The sequence below is a fragment of the Schistocerca cancellata genome, chromosome 5 (genome assembly GCF_023864275.1).
Source record: "Schistocerca cancellata isolate TAMUIC-IGC-003103 chromosome 5, iqSchCanc2.1, whole genome shotgun sequence".
NCBI classification, from domain to species: domain Eukaryota; kingdom Metazoa; phylum Arthropoda; class Insecta; order Orthoptera; family Acrididae; genus Schistocerca; species Schistocerca cancellata.
This window is the reverse complement of record NC_064630.1, coordinates 109,853,690-109,868,832: the sequence shown is the minus strand read 5'-3', so window position 1 is coordinate 109,868,832 and position 15,143 is coordinate 109,853,690. Positions and strand designations below refer to the sequence as shown.

The following is a 15,143-nucleotide window of genomic DNA, read 5'->3' as shown; positions in this document are numbered from 1 at the left end:
TAGCACACTGGACTCGCATTCGGGAGGACGACGACTCAATCCCCTGCGTCCGACCGTCCTGATGTAGGTTTTCCGTGATTTCCCTAAATCACTTCAAGCAAATGCCGGGATGGTTCCTTTGAAAGGGCACGCCGACTTCCTTCACCATCCTTCCCCAATCCGACGGGACCGATGACCTCGCTGTTTGGTGTCTTCCCCCAAATCAAGCAACCAACCAATTTAACAGCGAAAATGTTAGCTAATAGAAACTGGACGTATTTAGGTGTCGATATCCTAACTATGGTCCATCCCATATTTATTATGGTGGTTATAGTTATGGTTATTACGTCCATTTATTTGGATAGTATATGAAAGAAAAACGTTGAAACTTTTAATTTATAAATTTATGAAATTTAAATATCAACACCTAAGTAGAAGCGCACAATCATTCGTTTTCCTCATACACCTTTCAGTTCTTTTAGGGAATGTTAATCTCCATTATGTTGATAATTATTACTTTAGAACTGTCTAATCACAAATACATGAAACATATTTTTCATGTCAAACGCTTTTCGCATTTTTTACCTTCAGTGGACTGTAATGTATACGTGTTTTTGTTTAAACTATTTTGCTTATATTTTGGACTTTGTGTTCTTATTCATGCTTTACAGTTGTTCTTCTTCTTGCTGATCTATGAAATTTCGTTGTCACAGCAATAGAAAACGAATATCTGTTCACTTGATGTCAAGTTCTGGACGGTATTGCCAACTGTCGAACCTTATTAGCAACTGTTGAACTTGTGTTTGTTCCTCCGTGTTCCTGTGTGTGTGTGTGTGTGTGTTTCAACGCGGTTGTATGTATTATTTAAACATGAGGGTCCTTTTCTTCCTTTTCTTCTATTTCATTTATTTTACTAAATTTATCTGAGTGATTGTGTTGATATGTGTCTGATAGTTTCTCACATGTTTTTTTCTCTGCTAAGGCTGATTAATGGTAGTTCTCTTTTGCTGGGCCACTTTCTGCAGCTTGAATAGTGTAAATTAGATCACATTCTTTGTAAATACGAAGATCCGTTTCCTTACGCCTTATGCACGGCTTCCCACTTCTTGTCACACGACTCGCTCCTGCCCCAGTTTTGCAAACTTTAATCACCCTATACCGCTCTGACTTCCACTTCATACTTCACAATGAAAAATTTCCGACTCACTTTTTTCAAGTATTTCCCTTAAACTTCAGTGCATTACATGCAAGGCATAAAGCTGACATTGTCTCCAAGCTATTCTATCGTAATGTTAATTGTTCATTTTTTACTGTACTATAATCTGCAGTTCGTATTAGAAAGACCTGCTTCAGTTTAGGTTATGTGGACCCTCAACCGTCAATCTAAACTAATTTAACATGAACACTGTGTAGATGGAAATTTAGGACAATGGTTAAGTGTTTACATTTTTTGTTAATTGTCATATAGCACAGATTTATTAAAAATACATGCGTCACGTTGTTGCTAAAATAATGAGAAATAATACTTTAAGGACTTATTTAAATTCCTTTGTCTGTATATGGTCACACTTAGAAGTTTGCAAGAAAGTCAAAATCACGTTCACTCCTCATCACGGTCAAGAGAGTTCGACAGCAATTGACGCTTTACAGATATGCCGTTGGCAGTTTCATAGAGTTCAGCACCTGTCGGATTTGATTGTACAGCACAAAAGAAATGCATACAACATTTTTACAATATAATAATTAGAGTCTGGCAGCATGAACCGCAGTTAACTGCCTGGAGCATAGTTATGGGAAATTACAGTATTTCAGAAGCACATGCTTTGTATTTTCCTTTTCTTTAAAAAAATTCTTTTCTCCATCGATCATAATTGGAAACTCCTCCCTGATTTTCGACATCCTTAGCAAACGCTGCATCAGCTTGTCTACTCCTCATGGTACAGTAGGCTTTGGTCAAAAGAGACGAACCAAGGTTCGTGTATCGCAACGACTGTGCAAGGTGACGTTGTGTTATCTGTCTGTATAAACCTGTCATTTACGCGCCGTCACCCTGTATGGGTCACGAATGATCCACTGGAAGAATGTTGTGTTCGCCCGAATCTTTCTAGCGTTACTTTCACAGTCTTTTCGTTCATAGCCGGATTTACTCTAGGCGAGTTAGGCCAGAGCACATGATCCCAAGAAGAAAGGGAGTGCTGAGAAGACGCGGTCACCGGTTGTTGTTTCGGTAAACATCGTTAAAACATTTTACAAGAAAAAATCCTAAGAGAAAACTATCAACAGGCATTTACAGAACTTTCCAATTACAGGTGTTATCTGTGGAATAAAGTGTAATAACCACAAAATTTTGAGGGACGCAGAAGGATGGTATTTTGACCGAGGTTCGACAGAATATCAGGAACGACTCGAGAGAACCCCAATGGGGATGCACCAGAAGTCTGCAGCTGTCGACAACGGATCGCCGAGTGGGAACACGAAAGACATTTACGAGGAAGTACAGATAACGTCCGAGTTATTCGGAGAGAGAGAACGTGTGATGTTCCGAAAGCAGAGACCAATAACTCACTGTCAGTTACAAAATTATCGAAGCGAATACATTACTGAATCCAAAAAAAAAAAAAAAAAATTGTTCAAATGCCTCTGAGCACTATGGGACTCAACTTCTGAGGTCATCAGTCCCCTAGAACTTAGAACTACTTAAATCTAACTAACCTAAGGACATCACACACATACATGCCCAAGGCAGGATTCGAACCTGCGACCGTAGCGGTCTCGCGGTTCCAGACTGTAGCGCCTAGAACCGCACGGCCACTCCGGCCGGCACTGAATCCATGTCACTGCGCGTAGTAACTCGCACAGCAACAACGAACTTTAACAGGCCGACAGAATCTTTGTGTAGTGCCGTGGCGCTCGCTGCTGTAACAGTTCCGCCTCGAGGCAGCTGTGCAGTTCCAAGCTCTCTGGGCGACTTTCAAGAATCGCCGGGCTGGGAAAGAGCAGACGGCTCCATCAAAAGGCATCGTCTCTAGTGTCTGATGAATGGTAAGTAACAAGAATCTTGATAAAACGGTAGGCAATCGAGGAAGCAGCAACACTGTAGATATCATAGCACCTTGTTCAGTATTGAGTTCAGTGTGAGGGCGATCGTTTCTGATGATCGCAAGTCCTGTGCAGTTCTGTTCCGCATCGATTTCTGTATAAGTTGGCATTTCACTGGTTATCAAATGTCATGATTTCTCGTCTTAGCTATTATCCTGGTAAAAAGTAATCTATTCACCTCAATGAGCTGCGTGAAGAGGCTAAGTGGTGCACAAAATAGGAAAAAATCTGTTGAAAAAAGGCGGACGCCATTCATACTAAAGGACGGGGTGTTGTTCTAATGAGAACACGGCAGGTGTCATAAATCGACCTCCCAGGTACTACGCTCACTGGAAGAGGAGCCAAAATAAACGAACACGTGTCACCGCTTATCCCGGATACACGACCGTTTCTCAGAAAACAACGAAGCTTTCCAGCTATTGTATATCCCTTTCAGAGGGAGAAACTGCTTCAGTCACAGCGGTGGAGCTGTGGCTAGCTCCGTGGCCTTACACTTTTGGACACCGTGTTCTAAACCCGATTATTACTTTTTTTATTTCTGTTTTTTCGCTTATCTACCCATGTATATAGAATATTGTAATAAGAAGTTTTCCAGTGTATGTTGAAACAACGTTGTCATTCGTCTGCTAATAGTACTTCTGGTGACTGAATTTTTAAAAAAAAGTAACAACTGAATAAATCTGATTTATTCCTAGCCAGCCATATGTAACAAGCCGGGGACGTACTTTTATTTACTTTTCACTTGAGCATAGCTGCTCTAAATTCTGACCATTCCTTTCTCGTAATGTATTTTTCCGGTTTCTCGAGTTTTATTTTGGTGAAAACACACTTAGCAGGTTACACTCAAGAGCCAAAGAAACTGGTACACCAGCCTAATGTCGTGTAGGGCCCCCGCAAGTGCGCAGAAGTGCCTCAACACGACTTGGCATGGACTCGACTAAAGTCTGACGTAGTGCTCGAGGGAATTGACACCATGAATCCTGCACGGCTGTCTATAAATCCGTGACACTGTGAGGGAGTGGAGACCTCTTCTGAACAGCACGTTGCAACGCATCCCAGATATGCTCAATAATGTTCATGTCGGGGAGTTTTTTGACCAGCGGAAATGTTGAAATTTAGAACAGTGTTCCTGGAGCCACTCTCTACCAATCTGTACGTTTTGGGTGTCGCATTGTCGCGTTGGAACGGCCCAAGTCCGTCGGAATGCACAATGGACACGAATGGAGGCAGATGATCAGACAGGGAGCTTACGTATGTGTCACCTGTCACACTAGTATTTAGACGTATCAGGGGTTCTATATCACTCCAACTGCACACATTCCACACCGCTACAGAGCCTCCACCAGCTCTAACAGTCCATAGGTGGCATGGATTCATGAGGAGGTCTCCATACCCTCACACGTCCATCCGCTCGATACAATCAGAAACGTTACTCGTCCGATCACGCGATTCCAGTCATCAACAGTCCAGTGTCGGTGTTGATGGGCCGAGGCGAGGAGTAAAGCTTTGTGTCGTGCAGTCACTACGGGCACACGAGTGGGTCTTCTGCTCCAAAAGCCCATATTGGCGATGTTTCTTTGCATGGTTCGCACCCTGACAGCTGTCGAATGCCCAGCATTGATATCTGCAGCAATTTGCGCATGGGTTGCTTTTCTGTCACTCTGAACGGTTCTCTTCAGTCGTCGTTGATCCCATTCCTGTTGGATATTTTTCGACCGCAGTTGTGTCGGAAATTTGATGTATTACCGAATTCCTGACATTCACGGTACACTCGTGAAATGGTGGTACGGAAAAATCCTCCCTTCATCGCTACCTCGGAGATGCTGTGTCCCATCGTTCGTGCGCCGACTAGAACATCATGTTGAAACTCAATTAAGGGGGGAAATACATTAGGAGGATCAAAAATCCGATTTTTTATTGCATTATTCGTTAGCTTAACTATCCAAGAATACGCGTCAAAATTTCTAAATTTAGTTTGCATTCGTTTAGATTTTATGAGCATCGAACCGAGTGCACATCGGTAAATGCTCGAGCGCAGATAGGGCGGAGCAGTACCTCAGGAGAGATGTTTAGGTGACCACACACCAAATGCGAATGAAAGTTTTAATTACACTATTTGCCCATTAGCTCCTGAACACTTCCACTCCAGACTAAAAGTCTCTGAATTGGCGTCGTATGTAGCAGCGGGCATATTCAGTGAAGGAAATTCATTCCTTGTGATGGTCATGAACGAGACAGGAATTGCAGTAGGCACGCAAAGCTTCAATTATGCCGAACAAATGGATAACCAGCACGTGAGCCGGCGGAATCGACGTAGTTAATTGGAATCGAAGGAAGGTCGGGAAACTCGGAAAGCACTGCTGGAAGCGCAAAACGAAGCCCCTGAAGAAGAAGAAGGATTACTATATGGTGCTGTAATCGCAGATTAATCGATAAGCATTTTACATTATCGTTAACTTCCTCGAATACCTAGCTTCCGAGAATTTATTTTTCAAACGCACTTATCTCGAAATATCTTTTACATCATTGTTAACTTCCTCAAATTTCTAGCTTCCGAGAATTTATTTTTCAAACACGCTTATCTCGAAATAACTTTCTTCATATTTGTCTCGAAATAACTTTCTTCATATTTGCGTGCAATCTAGCTCAAAAAGTATAGAACCGATCGTTATGAAAACTGGTGGTATGAATCTCCATAAAATTACAAATTATATGACCCAACTTCTGAGATGATATGATTTTATGGTTATTTTTCTTTGCATAACTAGAGACAAAAATCATGAAAATCGAAGTAAATGGTTCCAACGCCTGCCAAATTTTGAATTTTCGTTATTTGCACCTGCATTGAGGTTCACATCCTTAGAAAATATGTTATTAATGTAAAATCGAAACCTTTTCTTTATTTCAGATGAAAATCGGAATGCCTACACTGCACGCAATTGGAAAACTGTACTCACAATCTTCAGCGGACATCACAGCGTAACGTCGTTATTTTTGGCTGAAATTATTTTTAAAAAATTAGAAAAACTGTTCGAAATATGAATGAAATGATGTCAAAATTTGATTCAATTCCAACTGATTCCTCCTACCAAAACAAATCCCAAAAATCAGTGTCAAACAGCCTCCTAATGTGCTTTCCCCCCTTAAATCATGATAACCAGCCATTGTAGCAGCAGTAACCGATCTAACAACTGCGCCAGACGTTTGTTGTCTTACATAGGCGTTGCCGACTTCAGCGCCATATTCCTCCTGTTTACATATCTCTGTATTTGAATATACATCCTTATACCAGTTTCTTTGGCGGTTCAGTGTACTTGGACCCGGTCAGCTGTATAATTCGTATGTTTGTGAGTGAACAGATTATTTGAAACTGATTTCAGTGAAATTCCTGTGGTGTATCTTGCTTTGTTATCAATTGCAACCGCCTGTTTACAGAAAAGTGATCCATTGTGCACGGTTGCCGCGAAAGTATTGCCAACGCATGAATCTTCAGCACTGTTAACGACGTTTTTTTCCCGAGTGTGATTCACACGAACAAACGTCGCTGTAGCAAACCTGACTTTGCGTGAAGCTTGTTGTTCTCCGAATTTCTATGTTTCGAATTTTTCTACGATCGCTATAATCCAAGGTAATAAAATTGAGAATATAATATAATAATTAACGACTGAAGTAAGAACGAAATATACAAATATGACAATTTAAAAAGATTGTAACCAGTGAAAATGCCATACACTCGTATATTTTATTATAAATATATAACAAATACTTTGAAACCGAGTTGCAATTTTACAATTAATATAACGCCCTTGTGTCCCCTTACTTCGTACTACGGACATGACTATATAAATGAAACAATAAAACAGGTCCCGACCACACTACGCAAAACCGAGAAGCCATGACACTAGCCCGTGTGCTCAGTTCGGGCTGAGAACATTGATCGCAAAGAGACCTCTAAATTACGTCTAAAACTTTCAAGGTTGTTTTCTCAGAAATGGTCGAGTATCAACGAATAATCCGGAATACATGTTCGTATATTTCGACTCTTCTCCAATGAAAAAATTTTCAGGGTAATAGGGTTATGGCCGCTGCCACTGTCTCCTCATAAGCATGGAAATGTAAATCTGAACCGCCCGATTTTTACTTGTAACATTAACAGTCAGCATTTAGAGACCATCCAACAGAAACAGCCACTGAGAACAACTGGAACCATTTTGAAATAGTGCATACCGTGCTCAAATCACTTTCGTTTAACATAATGGAAGAACTTAAAAATCTAAGGCCATCACTAGCAGGCCGGCCGAAGTGGCCGAGCGGTTCTAGACGCTACAGTCTGGAACCGCGGGACCGCTACGGTCGCAGGTTCGAATTCTGCCTCGGGCATTGGTGTGTGTGATGTCCTTAGGTTAGTTAGGTTTAAGTAGTTCTAAGTTCTAGGGGACTGATGACCTCAGAAGTTAAGTCCCATAGTGCTCAGAGCCATTTTTGCCCATCACTAGCAGAATGAAATAAAAAGTTCAGTATCCATTGTTAAGTTCTGGAATTGTACAAACTTCAAGAATTTTGATATCGCACTCAGACGGCACCGGTAGCAAGAACTCATCATGTTTGCTACAGACCCACTTGGTGGAAGACAGTCTCACCGTCAGGAAAGATATTCCCTCACGTTTTCTCATACATCTAAAAATTATTCGGAAATTTTCCAGAATGTTCAAATTAGAGTTGACAGATTGACTCAAAAATTTAAAAAAAAATGTTATAGTAACATGCACAAACACTATTTAAAATATGTCTTTTTTAAAGGACATCATTTTCTTCGTTGACTGCCTTTGGTCCGTTTTCATGTGATACTCCAAAAGACATCGCTTCGGAGCATGTCAGACTTTAAAGTCTGACATGTGCTGAAGCAAAGTCTTCTGCGGTACCACATGAAAGGGCGACAGTGAAATAAATAATTTCTTCGGTCAACGGCAAAAATGATTTCCTGTGAAAAATTCTACATGTCTGTGAACCTTTACCATCGGGAGTTAAAATGTGTCATTGTTCCACACGTGGGATAAGGAAAATTACGAGGGCTATTCGGAAAGTAAAGTGCGATCGGTCGCGAAATGGAAACCACTGTGAAGTTCAAAAATGTTTTATTTGAAACAGTTAGCTAGACCTTCCATCTGCTTCTCTACATAGTCACCGCTTAGACTTAGACATTTGTCAGTGTTGTGCCAACTTTCGAATGCCCTCTCATAGAGGGCAGTCACCTGTGTTTGCTGCCAGATCTCTACGCTCGTCTGCAGCTCGTTATCTGAGCCAAAGTATTGTCTTCATAGCCAGCGGTTCATGTGAGCAGAAACGAAACTCAGTGGGAGCCATTTACGAGCTGTGTTGTTGGCAACCAAACACTTCCATTCGAAAAAGTTGCAGGAGCATTTTCATTCAAAAAATGTTCAAATGTGTGTGAAATCTTTTGGGACTTAACTGCTATGGTCACAAAAAATGGTTCAAATGGCTCTGAGCACTATGGGACTTAACATCTATGGTCATCAGTCCCCTAGAACTTAGATCTACTTAAACCTAACTAACCTATGGACATCACACAACACCTAGTCATCACGAGGCAGAGAAATAAGGTCACAGTCCCTAAGCTTACACACTACTTAAACTGAATTATCCTAAGGACAAACACACACACCCATGTCCGAGGGAGGACTCGAACCTCGGCCGGTACCAGCCACACAGTCCGTGACTTCAGCGCCTTAGACCGCTAATCCCGCGCGAAGCATTTTCATTGTCCCTGCAGAGTGCGGGAGAGGACTGTCATGAGGAAGTAAACGCATGACATGTTATGTGGGCTGAATATTTTCAGGCGATATCTCTCACCAGACCCTCACGCTTGGCAGGAGACACTTTTTTCTAGGCATCTTTACGTACTCACTGTGCACTGAAAACTGAAAAGAGCGACCTGATGGGATCAACGGGCATACTAGAGACACTGCCCACCAAAGCTGTGCTAAGTTTCATCGGATTTTCACTGTTGTTTCCATTTCGCGGTCGATCGGACCTTACTTCCCGAATGTCCCTCGTACTTTACATTAATTATCATTGGTTAGTGGGAAGGGTAAACTAATCAGACATTTTACTGCCAAATCTTTGTAGATGAAAGACGCGCATGTACCTACAACGTAATAATTTTTACACCCAAATATAATCCATATTGCCCCTTGATGTTTATTTTTACAGAAAAGTTTGAATAAAATTGGCTCTGAGCACTATCTGACTTAACTTCTGAGGTCATCAGTCCCCTACAACTTAGAACTACTTAAACCTAACTAACCTAAGGACATCACACACATCCATTCCCGAGGCAGGATTCAAACCTGCGACCGCAGCGGTTGCGCGGTTCTAGACGTAGTGCGTAGAACCGCTCGGACACCCTGACCGGCGGAAACGTTAAAATTGACACGGATAAAGTGAAAATGCTTCCTACTTGCTGAAGAGTAATAGAGAAGTCGCTTCGAGGGAAGACTCCCGAGAGATACCATCTTTGATTCTTTATCATTTTTGTGCCCCACTTTCACAGCAATGGCGTGGTACGTATCTAAGTTTATCAAAGACAGAATTACCTCTTCTCCATTTAACTGAATCGTCTTTCTAGTGTCGCTTCTGAAAATTTCGCGTGGTTACAAGGCAGTGACTTCATAAATTCATGTCAACGAATTTGTATTTCAGTTGCTTCTGCGAGAAATCCTATCAGTAATTTCTGTTCCAGCACAGCGAGCGGCGCAAGCGATAGCGAGTAAGACGATTCTGCAACTATACCGCAGCAAACGGAAAACACATTTTAATAAAGTTTTCTGTAACGATTCGTTTATTAATGAGATCACTATTCGCAGAAAAACGCTATTTTTGAATTATTTTGTGTGACATACACTACTTCAGGACATTCTGTACGATAAAATAGAGGGTAGCGTCTTTAATTCATAATCAAAACGTCTTCGGTCCCGGGTTCGATCCTCGCCACTGCCTAAATTTTGATAAATAATCAGCATTGGCGGCCGAAGACTTCCGGCATAAGAAGTCAGCCGCATTCTGCCAACGGCCTTGTCAATGAGGGCAGAGGAACGGATAGAGGTTCAGGGCACACTCTTGTCCTAGGGGTGGGAAATTGCCCCTAAAGACGGAAGAATCAGTAATGATCAACGACATGAGGATGCAGAAGGCAATGGAAACCACTGCATTAAAGACACGTAACGTGTATCCACAGAACATGTGGCCTGTATTTGAAGAAGTGTCATGATGATCTCTCCATTGGCAAAAGATTCCGGAATAGTCCCCCATTCGGATCTCCGGAAGGGGGCTGCCAAGGGAGAGGTTACCATGAGAAAAAGACTGAATAATCAACGAAAGGATAACGTTCTACGAGTCGGGGTGTGGAATGTCAGAAGCTTGAACGTGGTAGAGAAACTAGATAATCTGAAAAGGGAAATGCAAAGGCTCAATCTAGATATAGTAGGGGTCAGTGAAGTGAAGTGGAAGGAAGACTAGGATTTCTGGTCAGATGAGTATCGGGTAATATCAACAGCTGCAGAAAATGGTATAACAGGTGTACGATTCGTTATGAATAGGAAGGTATGGCAGAGGGTGTGTTACTGTGAACAGTTCAGTGACCGGGATGTTCTAATCAGAATTGACAGCAGACCAACACCGACAACGATAGTTCAGGTATACATGCCGACGTCGCAAACAGAAGATGAACAGATAGAGAAAGTGTATGAGGATATTGAAAGGGTGATGCAGTATGTAAAGTGGGAGGAAAATCTAATAGTCATGGGCGACTGGAATGCAGTTGTAGGGGAAGGAGTAGAAGAAAAGGTTACAGGAGAATATGGGCTTGGGGCATGGAATGAAAGAGGAGAAAGACTAATTGAGTTCTGTAACAAGTTTCAGCTTGTAATAGCGAATACCCTGATCAAGAATCACAAGAGGAGGAGGTATACTTGGAAAAGACCGGGAGATACGGGAAGATTTCAATTAGATTACGTCATGGTCAGACAGAGATTCCGAAATCAGATACTGTGTTGTAAGGCGTACCCAGGAGCAGATATAGACTCAGATCACAATATAGTAGTGATGAAGAGTAGGCTGAAGTTCAAGACATTAGTCAGGAACAATCATTACGCAAAGAAGGGGTATACGGAAGTACTAAGGAATGACGAGATACGTTTGAAGATCTCTAACGCTATAGATACAGCAATAAGGAATAGCGCAGTAGGCAGTACTGTTGAAGAGGAATGGACATCTCCAAAAAGGGCCATCACAGAAGTTGGGAAGGAAAACATAGGTACAAAGAAGGTAGCTGCGAAGAAACCATGGGTAACAGAAGAAATACTTCAGTTGATTGATGAAAGGAGGAAGTACAAACATGTTCTGGGAAAAATCAGGAATACAGAAATACAAGTCGCTGAGGAATGAAATAAATAGGAAGTGCAGGGAAGCTAAGATGGAAAGGCTGCAGGAAAAATGTGAAGACATCGAATAAGATATGATTGTCGGAAGGACAGGCTCAGCATACAGGAAAGTGAAAACAACCTTTGGTGACATTAAAAGCAACGGTGGTAACATTAAGAGTGCAACGGGAATTTTTCTGTTAAAACAGAGGAGAGAGCAGATAGGTGGAAAGAATACATTGAAAGCCTCTATGAGGGTGAAGATTTGTCTGATGTGATAGCAGAAGAAACAGGAGTCGATTTAGAAGAGATAGGGGATCCAGTATTAGAATCGGAAATTAAAAGAGCTTTGGAGGACTTACGGTCAAATAAGGCAGAAGGGATAGATAGATAACATTCCATCAGAATTTCTAAAATCATTGGGGGAAGTGGCAACAAAACGACTATTCACGTTGGTGTGTATAATATACGAGTCTAGCGATATACCATCTGACTTTCGGAAAAGCATCATCCACACAATTCCGAAGACGGCAAGAGCTGTCAAGTGCGAGAATTATCGCACATCAGCTTAACGGCTCATGCATCGAAGCTGCTTACAAGAATAATATACAGAAGAATGGAAAAGAAAATTGAGAATGCGCTAGGTGACGATGAGTTTGGCTTTAGGAAAAGTAAAGGGACGAGAGAGGCAGCTCTGACGTTACGGCTAATAATGGAAGCAAGGCTAAAGAAAAATCAAGACACTTTCATAGGATTTGTCAACCTGGAAAAAGCGTTCGATAATATAAAATGGTGCAAGCTGTTCGAGATTCTGAAAAAAGTGGGGGTAAGCTATAGGGAGAGACGGGTCATATACAATATGTACAACAACCAGGAGGGAATATTAAGAGTGGACGATCAAGAACGATGTGCTCGTATTAAGAAGGATGTGAGACAAGGCTGTAGCCTTTCGCCCCTACTCTTCAATCTGTACATTGATGAAGCAATGATGGAAATAAAAGAAAGGTTCAGGAGTGGAATTAAAATACAAGGTGAAAGGATATCAATGATACGATTCGCTGATGACATTGCTATCCTGAGTGAAAGTGAAGAAGAATTAAATGATCTGCTGAACGGAATGAACAGTCTAATGAGTACACAGTATGATTTGAGAGTAAATCGGAGAAAGACGAAGGTAAAGAGAAGTAGTAGAAATGAGAACAGCGAGAAACTTAACATCAGGATTGATGGTCACGAAGTCAATGAAGTTAAGGAATTCTCCTACCTAGGCAGTAAAATAACCAATGACGGACGGAGCAAGGAGGACATCAAGAGCAGACTCGCTATGGCAAAAAAGTCATTTCTGGCCAAGAGAAGTCTACTAATATCAAATACCAGCCTTAATTTGAGGAAGAAATTTCTGAGGATGTACGTCTGGAGTACAGCATCGTATGGTAGTGATACATGGACTGTGGGAAAACCGGAACAGAAGAGAATCGAAGCATTTGAGATGTGGTGCTATAGACGAATGTTGAAAACTAGGTGGACTGATAAGGTAAGGAATGAGGAGGTTCTACGCAGAATCGGAGAGGAAAGGAATATGTGGAAAACACTGATAAGGAGAAGGGACAGGATGATAGGACATCTGCTAAGACATGAGGGAATGACTACCACGGTACTAGAGGGAGCTGTAGAGGGCAAAAACTGTAGAGGAAGACAGAGATTGGAATACGTCAAGCAAATAATTGAGGACGTAGGTTGCAAGTGCTACTCTGAGATGAAGAGGTTAGCACAGGAAAGGTATTCGTGGCGGGCCGCAGCAAACCAGTCAGTAGACTGATGACCAAAAAAAGAAATAAGTTACACGGGTGGGATCTGAACCCATGCCGCCAGCGTGGTAACCGTGAACCTTAGCCCCTGCTCTACGCTCACTGTGTGGAAACACGATTACCTTTGCGTATAGGAAGTTTGCACGAATCCTCAATATCAATTTTCTCGGAAATGGGGGGCCATCACGTGAAAGTCCGCCATTGAGGTCTCTCTACGACCCATCAAAATCTGTGATTAATAGGTCTCATGGTATCCTTGTCAGATGAACACGTTGCTACAGGAGACGCAGCCGTGGCGTTCCGCATCAGAACGGTGAGATCACAAGTGTAAAAAAAATGTACCGTGTTTTTTGTCTCTTACAAGTATTATGAAAAAGGAAAAAGGAAGAACCTTACTTTTCTGCCTCTTACGAGAGTTATTAAATATCTGAAAGTCAGTATTGCTGCAGTATTTCCCTGATCACGTACGAACTCGGTTGATGACTTCTTTCTGTTCTATCGCTACAGTAAACACTGATTTTTATTTTATTTATTTAATCGAACGGTGATTTTATACAATATACAGTTGATATAAGACAGGTGATTTTATACAATATGCATCTGATATAAGACAAGATTAAACCTTAGAGTCCGTGTTTTTCAACCAGTTAATTAATCTGGGTGTGAGAGTGAGCAAGTCATCGGAAATTCCAGGGTATGAATGAAGTGGACAGCGTTGGACTAAATGTTCAATTGTCTGCTCTTCTTGATTACATTCACACGTTGGTGAACTGATCCATCCCCATTTGTACCTGAAGTAGCTACAACAACCATGTCCAATCCTTAGCCTGTGGAGGCTGCACCAAAGTTTCCTCGGTAGGTCAAAACCTTTTTGCTCCTTTGTGGGATCAAGGTGATGGGCTCGTGTTCCCATTGTTTTTGTTGACCATTCATGCTTCCAGCTTTCATTTAGATCAAAACCATCCTCGATGAGTTGTCCTGCAGTAACACTTGCTGGTCTTCTTGATCACAATCGTTGCTGTGACGGATGACAGAATTCCTGGTGCAATGGTAAAGGTGATGCAGAGATTTTCTTGGCCTCCCTCAGTAGAGCTTGTTTCCGCCTTAAGTGAAATGGAGGGATGTGACTCAGTACAGGTAACCAGTGGCATGGGGTTGATTTGATGGAACCATTGATGCAGCGCATTGTGTCGTTAAGTTTTGTGTCTGCCTTCTTCACATGTACACATTCCAACCTGACAGGTGCACAGTACTCAGCACCGCAGTACGCAAGACTGATGCAAGTTAAACGGAGGCAGTCAGCAGAGGTTCCCCAGGTGGTGCCACTGAGCTGATGCAGTATGTTGTTCCTCGCAGCAACTGTATGAGAAGGCTTGGTGATTTGCTCTTTGTAGCTCAGGTTTCCATCTAGAGTGATTCCGAGATATTTTGGTAAAGGATTGTGCCTCAACGTTTATCCATTGAGCAGAACCCTTGGTTTGTAGTTCGCAGCACGATTAGCTAGATGGAAACAAGAGACTTTTTGATGTGCTTGGGATCAATCTCCAGTTCTTAAAGAAAGTTGACGTCTTCTCCATATCCTCCGTAAGAATCCGTTCACCGTCTTCGAAATTACTGCTCTGTGCTACCAGTGCGACGTCATCAGCATTGATGAATTTAGTTGATATTGTAGTTGGTAAATCATTAATGTATGAATTGAATAGTGATGGGTCTAAAACAGATCCCTGTGGTAGTCCATTATTTAGTTTCAGTTTGTGGATTTTAGAGCTGCCTAGAAACATTTCAAATAGCCTTTTACTAAGCATGCTGGAGATTAGAT

General features: G+C 41.8%; 1 protein-coding gene across 1 annotated transcript in view; it reads left to right on the top strand.

Moving 5' to 3' along the window:
• The window catches only part of LOC126188386 (nephrin-like), a 1,033,277-nt gene that overhangs the window by 1,012,134 nt on the left and 6,000 nt on the right, over positions 1-15,143 (top strand). The gene's annotated exons all lie outside the window — the stretch shown is intronic.